General features: G+C 39.2%; 1 protein-coding gene and 1 pseudogene across 1 annotated transcript in view; one reads left to right on the plus strand and one right to left on the minus strand.

Moving 5' to 3' along the window:
- The window catches only part of PCDH15 (protocadherin related 15), a 1,630,853-nt gene that overhangs the window by 786,656 nt on the left and 822,571 nt on the right, over positions 1–21,626 (plus strand). The gene's annotated exons all lie outside the window — the stretch shown is intronic.
- Positions 9,907–10,394, minus strand: LOC123801716 (large ribosomal subunit protein eL21 pseudogene; annotated as a pseudogene).

Below are 21,626 nucleotides of genomic sequence, written 5' to 3' on the forward strand. Positions count from 1 at the left end.
CCATTATATGTTTAACAGGTGCTGTCTGTTTGTGCATATTTTATAAGCAATTTTAAAAGCACACCTGTTTGAGCAGCAGCAAGATATCCCAGAACAATCATGGACTTAGAATTACACAAATCTCATAACGAATTCTGGCCCTCTTACCAAGTGAGCAAGATTTTAACCACTTAAACCCTCAAGTTTTAATTCTTTAACATAGTAGGGATAATTCTTACCTGTCAAGGCTATAAAGAATGCGTGAACTACTGTGTAGAGTGCTTATCCGTGGAATAATTCCTACTAATTCTGAGTGATACGTTGTGTTTAGATACATTATTCTATCTAATGGAAATTTATTTTAATATTACTATAGTTTTCAAAAGTACTTAACATAGTATTTCATAGAGACTTATGCCCACTAAACGTTATTAACTGTCTTATTATTTCAGGGTACTTTTAACTCATGTTTGTTTCTTATAAAGATATACATTTTCTTAACCACTATTGGTATTACATGCAGGGATGGTATTTCTAGGCAAATATACACTAGATATATCCACCATTAATAAAATTGAGAAATTAACTAAACTTTTGTTGTTGGTGATGATCTTTGAGTTAGGAATTTTGAATTTTAGGTATCACTGAGTTTGCTGCTGGAAATTCTCCAATAATCTTTTCTTATGTAAACTGACAAAAATTAGATACTATTGACTATGAAATAAAAATGAGCCTGTAAAATTATTTTTACTAAACAATTTTCCTTATGTATTTGTACTTTATTCTGAATACAATAGTATACAATTTGCATTAAATACAGAAAAATAAGTTTATTATTGATTTAAAGTAACATTAGAAAGATAGTAACTCATAACAAAGAATGTTTGAGTTGTCTCCAAAAATATTATTTTCAAACCAATTGAATTTAAAATAAAAAAAATAATTTAAAAAAATTTTAAAAATGGGGGGCACCTGGCTGGCTTAGTCGGTGGAGCATGTGACTCTTGCAGTAGAGGTTATAAGTTCAAGCCCCTTGTAGGGTATAGAGATTACTTTAAAAAAATAAAATCTTAATAAATAAAAACAAAGAAAAAACTTGAAGATGGATTGTATAGCACAGTAAACTTTTTATGATTTGATCCATCACAGTGGAAATTAGTTCTTTATACTCTCACTACCAAGTCTTTGCCCTAACTGACCCCTTTTCATTGAAGAGAATGTTTCCTATTGTTGGTTGACTAGAGTGTTTGAAGAGAAAAAGCAATAGCTATAATGTTTAGTTATTTACCCTAAGTTTAACTTTTTTTTTTTTGATCCTGATTAGTTTCTCCAACTGTATTTTAAATAAACTCAAATAAAGGAAGACCAAAAAAGAGGAAAGAAGAGAGAGGGAGGGCATTGGATCTGTCTTGGGTAGTAGGAACCCTGATAATGAGGTGATAATATCTATTTCTGATGAGAGTGCTAACATTCTGAACTCCAAACATACACCCACCCACCCACACACACACACACACACACACACACACACCCACGTCCCTTTAACGTGTGAGGAAACTGAGAAGTTAAAGAAAAAAAAGAAAAAAAGGTGCTCAAAGTAACTAATCTAGGTAGTGGCAAAGTCAAGATTCAAACCCAGGTCTGTGTTACTGCAGAGCCCATACTCTTAACTCATGTACTCAAGAAAAACAAAGCCCAGATAAGCTCCTAGGTTTTTAAACTTCCAACTCTGCTACCACACATTTAATTTTGTCAATTGCATTGACCTTTGTGATCTCTGCTTAAAAGTACAATAAAACTGAATATTAAGCAAAATCACTTGGAGGGAAGTGACTGGCTGATTTCTGTTTCTATCTAAGAAGACTGTATGGAGCCAATTTGAAGAACTTCCAAAAAAGTATAGCCATTAAAATGAGTAAGTGGAGTTCTGGATTTTACAAAAGGAACTGGAAATGCTAATACAATATTTCAAATATAAATTATCTTCCTGTAATCAGGCCAAAGAATAGAGTTTTGGATTCTTCTATTATGTTCCTTAGGGTAAACTTTTATCATCATTTAGGATCCAGGAAATAGTTTATTTAAAAGCAACTGCTTTATAATGTATTTCCTCTTAGTTCTGACAGTAGCAGTTTCTATAAATTATCTTCATTATGAACTATGTGTTTATACTGTCACAAAAATATTATATTTAATTTAAATGTCTTAAATAAAATGTTATTGGATTAGGTCCTGAAGCAGCTTTGCATATGGCAGAAGGAGTTTGGTCTGGAATTAGAAGGTTGCTCTTACTGGCACAGCTAACTGGCCCTTACTTCCTGGAGTGCTATCAAGCGTATTACTTTAACTTTGTGATCTCAGCCTAGCTATCCTTTCAGACATCAACATTTGCCGAGCCCTTTTCACCTTTTGGGATATAATGGGTACAGAATAGTTCACTTAAGGTGCAGTTGTTCACAAAGAAACAAAAAGAGCTATCACAACACAGGGGGAGAGAGTTAGAAAGAATAATATGCAAACAAACTCATGGCTGGGGGCCTGGGCCCAATGCATCTTATCCATCTAACCAGAAATACATTAAAAGGAACTAGGACAGCATTTCAGAGCAAAGTGCTCCATCTAATGAACACTTTCCAATCCTGTTCTCAAAACTTGCAAACACAGAAGATAATGTTTTTAGGACACACTCTGGAAGATTATTATGCCTGTTTATGTCAGAGGTATCTGCTACAACTTAAGGCCTTCCCAAGCCTTGTTTGGAATCTTTTGAATGGTATCAGGGTCCATCTGGAACTCATTCTTAGCACACCTTAGAATCAAGGAAACAAATCTTATAAGGCATTCTGTTTTGTCTTTATTACATTTTTGTTTAAATTATGTTTGCCTTTAAACTAAGGACTTAAAATACCCTGGAACCCCGGACCGTGATCCTATAACCTTATTATTATTTTTTTTAAACACTTGTTAAATACTATTTGGCACAGACTGCAAGATTCTGGGGAGACCAAGGTGAGAGGAAAGAGCAAGGACACTGCTCTTCTTAAAGACTCTACAGAGTGGGGATGGTTTGTGGCCAACAGCACTGAAAGAATAAAACCTAAACTAACCCTCAGGGCACATGTTATAAAGAGGGCACTGTGGTGGTAGGAGGGGTTTTGCCATTCATTACCATAGAAAAAGTGGCTCGTTCTGTTTTTAAAAAATCAGATGAAGCTACTTTTTGCAAACCATCTAATTAACTGAGAGCAATTTCTCTGGACTGAAGGATAGTAGACAGCTCAACTAGTTAAAAAAAAGTAACCATTGAGTGACTTTATCTTTAAAAATGTTATAGTCTTCTTGGCAGAAAAGCATTGTTCATGTAATCTCGATTTAAAGTAAACTCCTCATTCTCTGAGTGGTTGTGTTTGGAAAGTATATGATCAGAACATTACCATGTACCATGTTCTTTTCACTGAAAATGGACTCCTCTGTGGCATATTGAATTATTTGGAAATTTCTGGAAATGCATGTCAAGGGTGGCACGGTTAAATTAACTAAAATCTTCTGTTTAATTCTAAAATCTGTGATTATATTTCATTGCCTGGAACATTTCCCTCGATTTAAGGCTAAGAATCCCTAGGAACAAAAGTGTAAATAAGGAAGTTTAATGAATTCTTACGGAAAACAATATAGACGGATTATTTAGTTAACTTACTCATTCTGTAAGTCTTGGAGTGCCTAAAATGTAACTGACACTTCACAGAACTGTGTGTAGCGAAGTGTGCAGAAAGAGCAGAGCAGGCTTGAGACTGCTATCCTTAGGAAGACGTGCTTGCAAGGTTGAACCCAGCCAGCATTTGGGAACTTGGATTTCTTGAAAGTTCCCATCATTATTAACTGGTAAGTGTGGCTCATGGTACATAAATTGTTTGTACAAGCTATGTAGTTTTAGCTAAACACTTGCTTCCCTTCTCAGAGTCTGGAATTTTCATACATGCTAAGTAGTGAACATTAAGTGTCTAATGAGCTTCTTTGGTGGACAAAACTTCCCACGTGTTGCTAGAACTCATTGCTGGAGGAATTATTGCCTCTGTGTGACTCCAAAGAGAAAGGACTCTTGGAAGCTTGTACCTGGTTTCCTCTGAACTTTGTTCAATTTTCCGTTTGCTGATTTTGCTTTGTATCCTTTCACTGCATTGAATTATAGCTGTCCTATATGCTTATATCCTGAATTCTGTGAATCCTCCTAGTAAATCATCAAACCAGAGTGTGATCTTGGGACCCATGGCACAGGAAATACACACACACACACACACACACACACACACACACACACACAGGTTTTGATCTCTAGGATTACAACTTCATTTGTACATGAGACATAGAAACAAAATTTTTAGATTAATGCTTCTTAACCAAGAGTGATTTTGCCTAAAAGGGGACAATAGGCCATGACTGGAGACATGTTTGGTTGTCAGAGCTGGGAGAGGAGGAATCATCCTGTGAGTAGAGAGAGGGTAAGGATGCTGTTGAACCTTTTACAGTGCTACATCCTCCCACCATAGAGATTGATCTGGCCAAAAATGTCTATAGTTCTGTGCATTAAGAAATGCCATATAAGAGTGCAAGATAATATTCAACTCGCTAATATCAGAACAAAGAATGTTGAACATAAGTACTAAGGCAGAATGCATAAAGGAAAAATAGCATAATCTGAATTGAAGTTGCTCCCATGCCTGTAACTCCTTAGAATACGTATGAGACTTCTGGATGCTGAAATATCTTGTGTCCCTCTCAAGTCATCTGTATGCCTACATGGTTCCCATTGTTTAAGGAATAGATTGTTTGAAATACAGAATATTCTTTTCAATAGGAATAACACCAGAATTCCTCTCTTGCAAGATATGCACAACTCGCCTTACATACTTTAAAGGCATACTATGCAAATACTGCACACATATCCTATTGCTACTAGGAAATGCATTTGGAACACAGAATTTCAGACTCCTATTATCTGTGCTGTTTTTCTGGCAGTGGTTCTGCAAATTATATTCCTGGTATTAACAATAAATGGACAATAAAAAGATTACATTGTTCCTTCTTTAAATGAATTCTTACATTCTATAGAAATAATAATATAAACGATCATAGTAGGGCTTTGGGTTCAATAAATAAATAAATGAGAGTCATTTAAATTTCAACTGTACCCACAAACTGGGGCTATTCTCGGTATATTGGTATGGTGAGTTTAGGGGGATAAGAAATTGAGATAAGGCTTCAAGGACTTCCTGTTCAATAAGAACTTGGTCTTCCTTGTGAAGCTGGACAGGTGGATGACAGGCAAATCTTAATAGGAGGGAATAGGAATGTGCTGGGCCACCCGTGCTTATTCCCAAATAACGGCTGATATAGAATATGTGTGGGCATTTTGGAAGACAGTAAATCAGAGATCCTCTGGGCAGTGGAATTGTACCGAATTAACGTTGGGATCCATCTAGGACATGCAAGAGTAATGTTATGTAAATGTGGGGTTTTGGTGATAGTTCAGGGCCAATTGAGCATTTTGGAGTCAGAAAGATGTGGAATCAAATTACAGTGATCCCACTTACTGATTGTATGACTTTTGGGAGGTTATTATCTTTATTGAATCTTCATAGTTTATTCAGTCTTCTTGTAAATTTGTGGTATGATTATGGGAGCCAGGCATGCAAGCTTCATGTGTAGCTCAAAGCAAGTGCTTAATTTTGTATTTGGCTGTTGTTTTCTTGTCGTGACTGGTTCCTCCCAAATGATGCCCCAGAATGAAGGGAGGTATGGAATACACTCTCCACTTCTGGGCAAGCTGCGATCATTTACGTTCGTGGACACATGGGAGGCTGGGCACGTATACAGGGACATAGGATCAACAGAGGCTGACAAAGCAGAAAGAGAGGTGTGGCTGCCCCTGTCACTCCAGGGGGAAGTTTCTTTACCTGGAATAAGTGATGCCTTGAAACAGTCAAAAGGAAGATGAGAGGGGCGCCTGGGTGGTGCATTCGTTAAGTGTCTGCCTTCGGCTCAGGGCCTGATCCCAGCGTTCTGGGATCGAGCCCCACATCAGGCTCCTCCACTAGGAGCCTGCTTCTTCCTCTCCCACTCCCCCTGCTTGTGTTCCCTCTCTCGCTGGCTGTCTCTGTCAAATAAATAAATAAATAAATAAATAAATAAATAAATAAATAAAATCTTAAAAAAAAAAAAAAAAGGAAGATGAGATGCTTGGTTCCAACATCGCCGTTCCCAGTGTGTAAGCAGCAGAGTTTTCTCCGTGGCTGGAAATTAAGGATGCCATGAAATGTTCCCAGAAATGAGTATGTTTTCATGTGGTATAGGGTTTAGTGGTTTGTGGTTTGAGGTCAAAATGCTGAAAGGCCACTTTGAAGCCAAAAAGGTAAAAGAATCTAAAACTTGGCGGCTGGGGCATGTTTTGAAATGTGAAAAATAATGATGACATAATAGTGAAAAGGTTAAAGGGGAGAATTCAGTGAATTTGGAGGTATTTATGTCACTGTTCAGAGAAGAGGATGTTCTAACTACTATTCTGATTAATTATATTGTGATTACCTAAAATCGGTGCTCTACTGCTTCGACTCCAACAAAATATCCCACAAAAATATCTCCCTTTCTGTGATTTCTGACTCACTCGACAATATTGTAACTCGTGGTTGCAGCCTGTTAGGCACTGAGAAGCTACTGAAGAAGTGTGCTGGCCGGTACTGGGCCTTCGCTGCAGGTTGGTTTTAGATTTTGCTCCTGTGCATTAACCAGTTTCTAAATCAGGGAGTTCTGCTCATGTCCCCTCCGTACTTTTCTAAACATAATCCACCTTATATTAACTGATTAAAAAAGTTTCTCAACCTGCCTAGAGCACGAAAATCTCACGAAGTAATAGCACAATATGGAATCCAGCCAGAAACCCCCCTGCAATCTGATTTCAAGGTCAGTGCCAGATTTGGTGTGTTGTGAAACCAACACATCCATCCATCATTCGTCAACAGACACGTGCTTCCTTAAACAGACAACGCCTTTGCCCTTAGGAGAGACATTATATCTTCGTTGATTCTTTTTGTCTATTTTGTTCAATAGTTCTGATTAGATCACTTTCTTCCATTTTTACATTGCTTTCACTGTGCATTTAAAGGACTGGTTTCTGTTTTACCTTTCTTTGAATAGTGTTTCCTATGGTTACGGGCAATCAGCAAGCTAATTTCATCTGAGCTCCAATCACAAGCAATTTATAAAATCTTAAAAGAACACAGGTAGGTAGTAAGTAGTAATCAACTTAACTTCGATAGGACAATTTATTTTTTTTTAATTGTCTGCCAGTCATCAGCCTGGTGATTTGATTTGAATCATTGAGGTACTATTGCTTTTGAAACTTAATTTTTCCCCTTCTCACAAAGTACTGATTAACAAAATAGGGGCAGGGGTGCCTGGGTGGCGCAGTCGTTAAACGTCTGCCTTTGGCTCAGGGCGTTATCCCGGCGTTCTGGGATCGAGCCCCACATCAGGCTCCTCCACTAGGAGCCTGCTTCTTCCTCTCCCACTCCCCCTGCTTGTGTTCCCTCTCTCGCTGGCTGTCTCTGTCTAATAAATAAATAAATCTTTAAAAAAATATATAGGGGCAAAGTCTGTATTCAAAAATTAACATAATTTAATGTCATGAAGAAATGTTTACTTATAAAATTCACTTAGTGGTGGAATTATTATTATTTAAGAAGAGGGGCCTTTGCAATTTGTTGGCAACATTACAGAGGAAACATTTCTAAGCAAAGACAAAATGATTCTCCTGAAGCGTATGGGCTTAGACCTGCCACAGATTCGTTACTCGGAACTTCGTTTATTGTAATGTATTATTAGAGTCATAATTACTCCAGAGAAGGAGGTGTGTGTGTGTTTGGAATCCTTGACATTTTCTTTAAAATATAAATTCTGACTTTGAATCTTTTAATACTTTTTTATAACTACCTCTCATAACCTCTCTGTTTTCTTTGCCTTTCACAGTGGACGTTTATGCAACATTCTAGTTTTTTATTTGAGTGTTTAACAAATTCTAAGGAAAAGACACTTTATGATATTCTCATGCTGCAATCAAATAATATGTTGAACTTTGCTAATTTATGGTAGCCTCCTCTAGTTACAACTTCTAGAGAAAAATGTATTTTCTCTTGTGTGTCTGGGTATTTTTGTGCGTTAGTTAGGCATTTCTGTTTAGCAAATGATTCCAAATCTCAGTCACTAAAGCAACAATAATTTATCTCACAGTTTCTGTAGGTCAGAAGTCCAGGCGGCACTTAGCTGGGCTTTTTGGGAGTGAATAGTTCACAAAGCTCAGGCAAGGTCTCGGTGGGGCTCCAGTCACCCTGAGGTTCACTCAGGGAGTGAGTGGATGCCCTTCCCCCCTCACTGTAGAGGTCAATGGCAGCACTGTTTTTCCTGAGCTCCTGGATGCAGTGCCTCAGTCCTTTCCTTAATGGCTATTGGCCACAGGCTTCCCTCAAAGTCTGTGACACAGATCTTCTCCGTAAGGCAGCTCACAACAAAAAGAGCAAGAGGGCAAGACCCAGTGAGCAAGAAAAAAGTCACAGTCTTCTGTTATCTCATCTCAGAAGTCATTAATCTCAAGCAGGATTCATCTCAAACCCACTATCATGGGGAGTGGACTATATCAGGGGGACGGCATCACTGAAAGCCCTTTCAGAAACTGCCTGCCACTGTGTGTGTGTGTGTGTGTGTGTGTGTGTGTGTGTGGTGTTTTACGAAAATAAAATTCCTTCTTTTAAAGCAATTTCATTTTCCTTTCTTTGATTTTCTTTATTCATCAAATATTTTAGAACCCAGCATATGAGGACAAAGAGGACTTTCAGCGTGCATACGTCACCTACAGTATTTAGGAGAACAGCACGGCATGTGTTATGTGAAGGATATTACTGTTGCCCATATATTATGTTGAAAAGGATAAGTTCATCTCTCAATGCTCCTTTTTCTCTCAGGTGGTGGTGATTTAGAATGACTGGCTTAAAGTACACTTAGAAGCAAGTGAAGAACTGCACTGTGGGGTAGTAGTATGCACTTATTAAAGGATGACTAAGTGGGCCTGTGTGCGGCTTCATCATCTACCAACTCCCTTTTGTCCTATTGTGTCATGTTTTTCTATTGGCATGTAGCAAGCGTGGCTTTCAAAATAGCCCAACTTTGGATAAGATACAAATCGGCAGCAGCATGCCGCTAACAGTCTTATACCAACATGCGAGGAAGAGGGTTGGCTTGCAAGGCAAACCCAAAATAAACTTTTAAATTCCTTCAGAGTATTTATTACACCTTCTCCTCCTGTATCTGGCCCTTATGTCTTGGATATCACTAATCTAAAATCATGTTTTCCCCAAATGCCTGAGTAAAAAGCCTGACCCCAATTTTACTTGATTCTGTGTAAGAATTCAATCATTTATGAGGTGTCTAGAGATTTCCAGGGTCATGTATCTGCTCCAAAATCTTTCATGGTTCTTACTTGCCACCTCTGTTTATCATCTGGCCCATATGAAAACCTCTAACCCCTTTTCTATGGGGCCATCTTCCTGCAGGTGATGCCCTCTGGCTCCCTTCATGCCCACATAGCTTTTGCAAAACACTTCATCTGAATGGTGGACACCTATCCATCCTTTCTGCAAATACAGTGAGAATAGAGTCAATTCTGTAACTTCTAACAAAAATTATGCTGTAGATTATAAGACAGTGATGAAAATTTCAACACAAAGATATTTAAAATTCAGCTTGTAATATGGCTGTTCTCAAAGGACATAAATCCTTGCATCCCTAGAGATGTCCACTGCTGGGTAATACGTCACCTGTGAAAGAGGTAGACTTTTTTTAAAAAACAATTTGAGATCTTTTTTTTTGTTTTTACACATATCATGCCATGAATTCATAGGGAATGGGTTCCACAGCTCAGGCTCCTTTCCACTGGTTCTCACAAAGTGTGCTTCTCTGTGTGGAGTGGGCTGGCTCTTCAGTTGAACTCATATACCTTTCTGTTTGGCTTCCTTCCGTCTCTGATTATTTTCTTTCATGTGCTTCAGGAAGCCATCCTGACTCTTTGAGGGCTGAGTGTACTCAATACATACATTAATTCTCTTGGCAAGAATCTCGCTCTTCCCTTGATTGTTCACAACAGTGCCAACAGCATGCTGGGTAACCTTGTGGACTCCTCTGGCTTTCCCAAGGTACTGTTTGCGGGGTGTTCCTTTTTGAGCAGTGTCCATTCTCCTGATGGCTACGATATCACCTTTCTTGTAGAATCACATGTATGTGGCCAAAGGGACAGCTCCATATTTTCTAAGAGGCCTAGACATGTAGCAGGTGCCTTTCAACTTTCCCTTTGTGTTGGTCGTTTTGGTGAATTACTGGAAGATGGTGGTGCTGGCTGAAAAAAAACAAAAGAGGTAGACTCCTTACCTAACCCAGGGCTGCCACCTGAGGCATTATGGCAGTGCCCTTGGGCATTTCTTTCTCACCTAGAAAGGAGGCGTTAAATTCAAGTCTCTGAGGAAAGAGTATGCATAGGCTTTTCCCCAGAATAAGTCCTGCCTCCACAGACCTAATATTCATACCCACGGTCTGCCACTCGTCATATGGAAATCTGCAGTGGAAATCTATAGTGTCTTCAGGAAAAACGACAACAATAACAACAACAAAAACCCAAGGCCAACTTTCTAGGAACACAGGTAGATAACCTTTCTCCATGTCCTTCCACATGGAAGAGTCTTCACCATTCAATGATCAGTATATTAGAATAGTTTCCAAGTGTGGCTTCTTCAGTCTTGAGTAGAATCGTCATCCCTGTTAAGTGGGGGCCTTGACCAGTTCATCATCTGAGAGGTAACAAGTAGGCATGCAGACATCGTAACTGTCTTTATGTGCTCTGCTCACAATTTCTCTAGTCACCTTCTGAAAAATACACACATGTGCTCCATGGATAAAGGTTAAACATGCATGGGAAAGTCTCCTGCACAGACACCTCCTGTCATGATCACACAGAGAAAGGCAGTAATACGATAACGTGTCAGTTGTTGTCTATAAAGATGTGTTGACTTCCTAAGATAAAATAATGAAATGGGACAGTTTTGAAACGTGCCATGCATCCTACTACATACGTTTGGATCAAGTTTGGCAAAAGCTCTGATGCAAGGGAAAGATTTACCTGGGATTATCCCCTTCAACTGATCGAGCATTGGTAGTAGGCATAGAGCTCCCAGAAGACATGAGGGTCCTAATCCCAGAACCCGGGTGTATGTACTATATATGGCAAGCAGGAATTAAAGTTGCTTATCTCATGCCCTTGAGATGGGGAGATTATCCCAGATTATCATGGTGGGTGCAGGGTGATCATAAGCATCCTTAAGATGAAAGAGAGAGACAGAAGACATCATGTCAGAGTGGCCCACACTGAAAGAGACTCAGCTGGCCATTGCTGGCTTTCAGGATCAAAGAGAACACGCAGCAAGGAAGGTGGCCAGCCAGCAGAAAGTAGGAAAGCAAGAAACGGGTCTCCTCTTATGCCTGCAGGAGGAACACAGCCCTGCCAGCATTGTGATTTTAGTCCAGTGAGACGTAGTTTTCATCTCTTACCTTCAGAACTAGTGGATAAACCACGAGTTCTGTAGTGATTTGTTGTGGCAGCAAAAGAGAACGAATATGCCTTTCTTCATATTTCTTTGCCAGCAGTGATTATACCTTCTCCAATTTGTAAGTCCGCCCTTTTGCTTTCTGTGTGACCTCCTCTGTTAATGGGGACATTAATGATCTCATGACATTGTGAAGAATACTTGCAATGAATCACTTTTTTTTTAAGTAACCAATACGAAAGATGTATAGTACTGTTTATCTCTCCCCCCCCTTTTTTTTTTCCTTTTCTCACATTATGTAGAGCCAAATGTTACCTGTTTATGATAGTGGTGTTTGCACTCTGGATTGCTGGAAAAGGTGATTTGGGCATCTCGTGTACTTTAGGAAGGTAGTACTTTGAGTCACTCTGATAACCACAATGGAAAAACGTCAATTAAAAATGTGGACTTGTTCCTGTCATTTTAGCCAACTTACTAATTTTGCAAGCATTATTGTCAGAAGTCTCTTCTAGAAACTGTTTACTCCCATGTCTCTGTTCACCTCCCCGCCCCACTGGAATCCATTTCCACACAGCAGCCCAAGTAACCCTTTGAAAGCCAAACCACTGTGCTCAAAATTCTCAGTGACTCTCCATCTCATTCTGAGTAAAAGCCACATTCTTTCGATGTCCTGAGGGTGCTACATGACCTAACCTCCTCTTAAGTCCCTGGCACAGTGCGCACAGTGGGCTCTGCTTCTCTTACGTGGCTTAGGCCACAGAGTTCTTTATCGTGTTCCCAGCACTAACCCTCCTGCCCCCCGGTTAGGATGCTGGCCCTGTCCTCTCTGGCGGGGATGCTCCTCCTGCATTACGCCCAAGCCTGCACCCTCACCGTACTTTCCAGAGAGGCTGGCTCTCGCCACCCTGTTCAGCTTATTCACCTTCTGGCCTACACCTTCCCTCTTATCTCTCGGTAACTGATCATCTTCTAACAGACTGCACGCTTGTATTTTGCTTTATGACTCTGCACACTAGGATTTAAACTCCAAGAGGGTGGGACGTTAGTCTGTTTTGTTCATTACTGTGTCTTGCTAGCAACAAGACAGGGGCCTACGCACCTGATTTGCGCTTAACAGTATCCCTTATGTGAATGTTTGCTTTTTTTTTTTTTTTTTGTACACAGTTCTTTTTTATTTTAATGTTTTTTATTATATTATGTTAGTCACCATACAGTACATCCCTGGCTTCTGATGTAAAGTTTGATAATTCATTAGTTGCGTATAAGACCCAGTGCACCATGCAATACGTGCCCTCCTTACTACCCATCACCAGTTGCTTCTTTGCCATCGATTGAGGATCTTAAGCACATCAGTTTCAAAGTTTAGAAAATGCTTAGATGTCATCAAATTCATTCCTCACTTCGCAGATGGAATAATGAGGTCCAGAGAGATCACACAGCTATTTTCACCAAAAGTAGAAGTAGAAAGCTGCCCTGACTTTCTTAACTCATTAACAAAGCTGAGTACCAGTGATTTACATAACTTTGTACTCACAACAGTAGAAGCCTAAAACCCTTTCCAGTCTTAAACATTTCAAAATCGTTAACCTATTGTGTTCATTGTGCTTCATTTTACTCTTAATGGAATTGTTCACTTCTAATGTGACATTCCCTCTTGTCTTTCCATTACACTTTCTGAACTCTGTAATTTATTCAGTATTTTAGTAACCGTTACGTATAAAATACTCTTGTAATACAGAGAGTGTGTCAAAGATGGGTTCCAGCTTGTGGTTCCAGCTTTGTGATGCCCACATACTAGACCCGAGAGCACTCAGGTGCTGCCTCGGGGCCTTCAGGGTCCCCTGCCTCTGGACCAGGCAGCCACAGGACAGCATCTCCATCATCTCCAGCTGGTCCGGCTGCAGTGCCTGATAGGGGCTCACCTCAGGGGCTTCAATGTTGCCCTGGAGGCATGGGGTGCCTTGGGACCCTCTTAGCACCCAGGCATATGTGGCTGAGTTGGACAGGGAGTTAATGTTCCATTCCATCAGTGGGAAACAGGAGCTTGCCTATGACTTTGTCTCCCTGGAAACAGTTTACTTGACCTCTTTGATGACAGTCCTTCAAAACTCAGACAATGCCTTTAAGGACTGTGAATGCTCGTAAAAAAAGGTATCTTCGATTCAGACGTACATGACTACCTCAAAGTACCATGTGATCTATCTTTTTAAGCACATATAAAGGACACATGTTCAAGGACAGAGAACTCTTTTTACAACTGAGAAGTAGAAAGGTTTTGTTAAGATGGTGAACTTCATTAAGTACTAAAAGATATGCTGGCTTTTGCTGGGAAGAGGGAGATGAAGAACGCAAAACATATAGTCCAGGATGTGAGCATGAGATCGAGACTTGAGCTGAGCTCGAGTTGGACACTTAACCAATTGAGCCCCCCAGGTTCGCCTAGACGTATTCACTCCCTATTCAAACACCCACATGCACTACCACCCCTATAGCATCATAACAATAATGAGATTGGTTTTGAGATATGACCTATAGAATCAGGCTCATTTTATAAACATATATGCTTATCTTTTTTTCCGTAAGTATTTATAACAAAATTTATTTTCTTGGAAGATTAAACTAAGTTGTTCTATAAAACTGACTTTCTTATTAAATATTTCTGAGTTTATAGACCATTTTTTGAAGAAAAGGATATAAAGGACTTTTAACACTCCCATCCACTCCCAGCCCCACAGAAGAAAAAGGAGAGGTAACATGCAGATGAAGTAGAACATTCTTTCTGTAACGTGGACAAGCCCTTGTTAGGAAGGGAGAGTTATGCCCTGAGTTTGCTTGAGGATACTCGTTACTGTCAGCTGCATGAGTCCAGACAGATTTCCGTTTAGCTCACGTGCTGACTTGTGACAACCATCCGTGCACATCAGTATTTGTCACCCAAAGTGAAGTGTGACAGGCAGCTCCCCAGAATGCCAGGCCCACCTTCTGGGATCCTCATCACTGCCAACTGTTGTTAAGCTCGGTTGTTCACATGGATGCTGCTGTTCCCTCCTCCTCAGTTTCAGCCTGAGACTGCAATTTGGTGGGGAAAAAGCTGTAAAAAATAGAATTATCAGGTTCCTCAGTTCTTTTTTTTTTTTTTAAAGATTTTATTTATTTATTTGACAGAGAGAGACAGGCAGCGAAAGAGGGAACACAGCAGGGGGAGCGGGAGAGGAAGAAGCAGGCTCATAGCGGAGGAGCCGGATGTGGGACTTGATCCCGGTACGCCAGGATCACGCCCTGAGCCGAAGGCAGACGCTTTAACGACTGCGCTACCCAGGCGCCCCAGGTTCCTCAGTTCTTAACTGCCTTGGAGTGATGTACAAGCTTGTAGCCTTTTTTTTTTTTATGAACACTGCAGTTGCAGTTTCTTTTTAATTACATTTCTCCTTACATCAGAGAAATGAGCTGCTCAATCATAACTTTGAATCAATGAAACTGAAACCCGTTACTTTCTCATAATTCATCCAGCTCATCACTTTATAATTTAGACCTTTATTCATAGTCTAAAAACACATTCTCTTCAATGTTCTTCAGCCTGGTAGTGCCTGAACTTTCAACTGTAACTTAAATACGGCTTACAAATAAGTAATATTCATTCAGAGGGATTCTTATTAGAAATGGTCAAAGCAGGGGCACCTAGCTGGCTTAGCTGGTGGAGCATGTGACTCTTGATCTTGGGGTCATGAGTTCCACTGCCACTTTGGGTGTAGAGATTATAAATAAATAAACTTAAAGAAAAGAGAAATGGCTAAATTAGTAGTATCCATTATTATTATCATCTGTTTTTCAAAATGACTCATGAGCCCCAAGAGTCGTATTTGCATGTACTAGGAAGATAGAGGAATGGATGAACGGACAGATGAATGGATGGAAGGATAGATGGATGGGTGGATGGAGAGAGGGATGGAAGGATGGATGGATGGATGGATGGATGGATGGATGGATGGATGGAAAGATGAATGGATGGATGGGTGGAATGAAGGATGGATGGATGGTGGATGGATGGATGGGTGGATGGATGCATGGATGGATGGATGGATGGAAAGATGAATGGATGGATGGGTGGAAGGAAGGATGGATGGATGGATGGATGGATGGATGGATGCCTAGATAAATGGGTGCATGGATGGATGGATAGTATTTTCTTCTGATGTTCATTCTTAATTCTCTCTCCTGTTGAATAGTTTATTTCAGAAGCCATTTTATTTTTTGTAAATCTAATTTTGTTTATTGGCTTTTAGTAAATGACCTTTTTGAAGTACCTGCTGCATTCTTTCTGTATTTTAAATTTATTTTTATTATTTGATTTCAAGTATAATTAACATACAGTGCTATGTTATGAATTTCAGATGTACAATATGATGATTCAGTAATTCTATACATTGCTCAATGCTCATTACAATAAGTTTACTTAATGCACTTCACCTATTTCACACACTCTCCCCGATTTCCCCTTTGGTAGCCACCAGTTGTTCTCTATGATTAAGAGTCTGTTTTTTTTATTTTCTTCTTTTTTTTTTTCTTTGGTTTGTTTCTTAAATTTTACATGAGTGAAATAATATGGTATTTGTCTTTCTCTGACTGACATATTTCACTTAGACTTATATGCTCTAGATCCTTCCATATTGCCAATAGAAAGAGTTCATTCTTTTTTATGACTGTAATATGGCATAATACATACATATATCTTCTTTATCCATTCATCTATTGATGGACACGGGCCGCTTCCATAATTCGATTATTGTAAATAATGCTGCTGTAAACATAGGGGAGCATGTACCCCTTTGAATTAGTGTTTTCGTATTCTTTGGGTAAATAACCAATAGAGGAATTACTGGATCCTAGCGTAGTTCTATTTGTAATTTTTTGAGTAACGCCCATACTCTTTTTCCAAAGTGGCTGCACCAGTTTGCATTCTTACCAAGAGTGCACAAGGATCCCTTTTTCACCACATCCCCACCAACACTTGCTGTTTCTTGTGTTTTTAATTTTTCGCTATTCTGACAGGTGTGAGGTATACCTCACTGTAGTTTTGATTTGCATTTCCCTGAGGACGAGTGATATTGAGACTCTTTTCATGTGTCTGCTGGCCATCTATGTCTTCTGTCCATTTTTAATTAGATACTTGGTTGTTTAGGTTTTTTTTTTTTTTTTGGTGTTGAGTTGTATAAGTTCTTGACATATTTTAGAAATATGTAACCCTTTATCAGATATGTCATTTGCAAATATCTTCTCCCATACCATAGGGTGCCTTAAAGTTTTGTTGATTGTTCCCTTTGCTGTGAAGAAACTTTTAATTTTGATAATAGTTTATTTTTGCTTTTGATCCCTTGCCGCAGAAGACATATCTAGAAAAATATTGATATGGCTGATGTCAGAGAAATTACTGTGTGAGCTCTCTTTAAGGATTTTTATGGTTTCAGGTCTCACAGTTAGGTCCTTGATCCATTTTGAGTTTATCTCTGTGTATGGTGTATGAATATGGTCCAGTTTCATTTTTTTTGTATGTAGCTTTCCTGTTTTTACAGTGCCATTTGTTGAAGAGACAGTCTTTTTCCCATTAGATATTCTTGGCTCCTTTGCTGATTAATTGACCATATAGTTGTGGGTTTATTTCAGGCTCTCTATTCTATTCTGTTGATCCATGTGTCTATTTTGCACCAGTGCCAGACTTTTTTGATTACTACATCTTTGCAATATAAGTTGAAGTCTGGAAGGGAGTCTCTTAGGGGCAGCGTGTAGGGTTATGCTTTTTTATCCATCCTATCACCCTATGTCTTTTGTTTGGAGTGTTTAGTTCATTTACATTCAAAGTAATTGATAGGTACATATTTATTGCCATTTCGTTATTTGTTTTATGTTTATTTTTGTAGTTCTCTTTTTTATGATTATTTTTCTCTCTCTCCTATTTAGTTTGATTGCTTTCTGTTACTCTCCTTCAGGTCTGCTTCCTCTAGTCTACTATTTATTCCCTCTAATGTAGTTTTAATTTTAGTTATTTAGTTTTTCATCTCTGATTGGTTATTTTTATGTTTTCTATCTCTTTAAGGGTCTTACTGATGTCCTCCCCTCTTTTCTCAAGTCCAGTGAATATCTTTTTGACCATTACTTTAAATTCTGTATCAGGCATATTACTTCTCTCCATTTCATTCAGGGCTCTTGCTGTGGTTTTGTCCTGTTCTTTCATTTGGAACATACTCCTCTGTCTCCTTATTTTGTCTAACTCTCTGTGTCCGTTTCTATGTGTTAGAAAATCAGCTATGTTTCCTGTTCTTACAAGTAGCAACCTTGTGGAGATGAGGTCCTGTAGTTACCAGTAATGTAGTGTTCCCTGTTCACCAGAACCTGGCACTTCAGGGGTGTCTCTAGTGTGTGTTTCCTGTGCCCTATTGTTGTGACTGAGCCACTTTTGCCTTCAGTGCTGTCATCTGCTTTGGCTGTCTTTGGTGAACTCCTGCTGAAACTGGGTTGGGGGGGTTCTGCCGGAGCAAGTAGGGTGGGACAGGGTGTTAGCAACCTAGGTGGAGAGTGTTCGTATTGCTAGTTCCCTTATATCTAGGTGGGGGTGGGGGCGGGGGAAGGAAATGACATCCACCAGCTCCTTTGTTCTTGGAGAAGTCTCCCAAAGATCACTGCCTCTCTAGCATAGGCCCCAAGGTTAAAAGACAAATCTCCCTACTGTACAGGTGTCTTTCAAACTGCTGCTTCTGTGCTGTGTCTCAGCCAGGCTGTTCATTGTGATCTCTTCAAGGGCAGGGACTCAGTTTCCCATCATCCTCTGCCTCTCCCAGAGTCTAGCTTGCTAATTTCTGAAGTTCCAGGTATTAAGAGCCACTGATTATAAGAACTTACGAAGTTAAGCCTGTCTGGTTTTCAAAGCCAGGTGTTAAATGGGTTCACCTTCCCATTGTAGGCCTTCCATACCTGGGGTACCTTGAATGGAGTCTGCCCCCTCCCCTCTTCATTGGTTCCCCCTGTGGATAGTCCCATGGGTCCATTTGGCTCCTGACCACATCTCTGCTCTTTCTATCTTTTTTGATATGACCTGTGGAGAGTCTATGCTGCTAGTCTTTGGGTCCCTTTCTGGGTTATTTACACTGATGTGGGCGTTATCTAGTTGTATCCATAGGAGGAGGCGCACCTAGGATACTCCTACTTCCCCATCTTCCCTCTTTCTCTGAGGAAAAGCTCTCTCAGGATATTTCATGTTATCTTCTCTGTGTATTTGATAGCTCTTTCATTGAGGTAAGCCTTATTTCTTCCACCAAGCACAAATAGCACAAGGCTGGTGAGGGGTCCCTCCTGTATACACAGCATTTGATCCAAAGCATATTTTCTTGTACCTGCTGGGTTTTCAGGGGATAGGGTCTCCTTCAATAACCATTTTAAGAAGGAAAGTTATATATATATATTTTATATCAGTTTATGTATTTTTTTGTATATTCTGTTGAGCCATATGAATTTTACCCACAGTCTTTGAGTGCAGGTACACTACTCTCTACAGCCAATAGTAACTTATTACTGTATAAGAAAATCAACTATATTCAAATGGTTCATATAGTCACCTTTTGAAAGGATAATTATTTTAATACAAATTCAAATCAAGCATTGTACTGGGGATAAAGTAGAAAACTAAAGCAGATATATTTGTTGTCCTTTTGAGATTCGTTGTATTTATTTCCTGGTATATTTTTGGTTTGGGAACAGACCTAGAAAAAAAAAATGGTAGGAGTTACTAATCTCAATATTTTTTATTAACAAGCATATGCCTAGTAATTTCTTTTTTTTTTTTTTTGTTTAAAGATTTTATTTATTTATTCGACAGAGAGACAGCTAGCGAGAGAGGGAACACAAGCAGGGGGAGTGGGAGAGGAAGAAGCAGGCTCCCAGCGGAGGAACCTGATGTGGGGCTCGATCCCAGAACGCTGGGATCACGCCCTGAGCCGAAGGCAGATGCTTAACCGCTGTGCCACCCAGGCCCCCCATGCCTAGTAATTTCTATTAACTTAATCATGATAAGATTAAGGTTTTAACTTTTTGAGAAAATGTCTTTCTCAGAAAGTGAATAGAAAAGAATGTGCTGCATGAGATGATATTAATATTTTTTGGACTTGAATGTATTTGTTTACATCATGGCATAGAAATTACAAAAATGTAAGATTAAGTGAACAGAAAATATGAAGACGTACATAGTCATGGTTTGGGAATGATAGAAGGTAGAATGAAGAGGTATTAAGTGATGGCCTCAAAGGTTAACCCTTTTAGGCAAGGGCTTGAATTTTACTTCCTAAATCTTATAGGAAGTTAATGGACCCATGTTATTAGGAAATGAAGTGCTGTCTTTAATGAATCTTAGATTGAGAAGCCTAAAGATCATTTTATTATGTCCTTTGGAAAAAATTGACTCAGCCAAATGTATCTTTTCAAATTTATGAGTCCTATACTACAATTAGATAATAATGCTATTAAATTCAGTGATTAAGGATTTTTTGAAACAACTCTGGTGAGTCTTATAAAATGAGTATTTTACAGGACATATGTGTATGCTGTGTGACTGTTTGAGCCTGTGCCTAATACATTGGCCACGAACTCCATCTGCGTGTGTGCTCTAAGCTCTATTATTTCATGTACTGTTTCTCTGCTCACCTCAATACCACTGGAAAAGCTGTCCTTTGGTTTTTACTGGAGAAGCTATTTACAGAAACTGGTGATGTTTGCAGTAGACTGTTCACCTCACAGGATACCTGACACCTTCCTCAAAACATGATCACCTTCTCTGATTACTGAGCTGTGTCCCATTTTCTGCTGTCTGGCATAGTTCTAAGAAGCGTGTATCTGTGAGCTTGTGAAAGGAAACATAACCGACTAATAAGGGCTGCTAAGTGGTCAGCATTTCTAATGAAAAATGGAAGCTCAGAGAGGTCAAGTAACTTCAGTCGGTCTGTCAGCCTCACAGGCCTCTATGCTGTTTACCACACACCACATTGCTTCATTGACAAGCATCAGAAATGGAATTAAGATGAGCTTCTTGGTTCCTCTGAAACCCATATACAAAATTTTAGTCCAAAGTTCATCAAGTCAAAAATCAAATTGGAGTTAGTAGGAAAAGGGCTTAATATTTTTTTATTATAATCATATTTTTTATTATATTATGTTAGTCACCATACAGTACATCCCTGGTTTTTGACGTAAAGTGCGATGATTCATTAGTTGCATATAACACCCAGTGCACCATGCAGTACGTGCCCTCCTTACTACCCATCACCGGCCTATCCCATTCCCCCAACCCCTCCCCTCTGAAGTCCTCAGTTTGTTTCTCAGAGTCCATAGTCTCTCATGCTTCATCTTTTTGATAAACTTAATATGTTTTCTTTTTCTGAATCTAGGGAAAGAAATGTAATTTTTTAAGTTAATTTCTCAATGTGTAAATAAGGTACTTACAAAATAGAATAAACCTAATAGGTATATGACCAAATAAATTAAAAAAGTTCTCAGAGCTTTATCAAGAAATATTTAAGTGTTTCATAAGATTTTTAGGCAAATTGAGACTTTGCACAGACACTACTTATATTCATCGGTTAAAATATATACTGGCCTCTGAAATCTTCCATGGTCTGTAGAATTCTGAATAATCAATCCAGATTGTATTTAAACTGTCACTTCTTCAATTTCAAGAAGGCCACAGAAAAGCAGATAGAGAGTATTAGCAGCCTTAGCAGTCTGAGCAGTACTTACTCTGCGGCTGTTCACAGGGGAATATGGTTTTCACCCAAAGCCAGTCTTGTTTACGCAAACACGCTCGTCTTCTGCTTCTGTCCATAGTGCAAAGCTGTGGAATGACAAAACTGGGACTAGTTTTGAAATGGATTGTGTTGAAATTGTTCTTCAATGTGGACTAATAAATGGAAACAATTTTAAAGTATCCCCCTTTGTTATTTTGAAACGTTATTCAACTTCATTCAGTTA

This window comes from Ursus americanus, chromosome 6, assembly GCF_024610735.1.
Source record: "Ursus americanus isolate L20-20 chromosome 6, mUrsAme1.1.p, whole genome shotgun sequence".
NCBI classification, from domain to species: Eukaryota; Metazoa; Chordata; class Mammalia; order Carnivora; family Ursidae; genus Ursus; species Ursus americanus.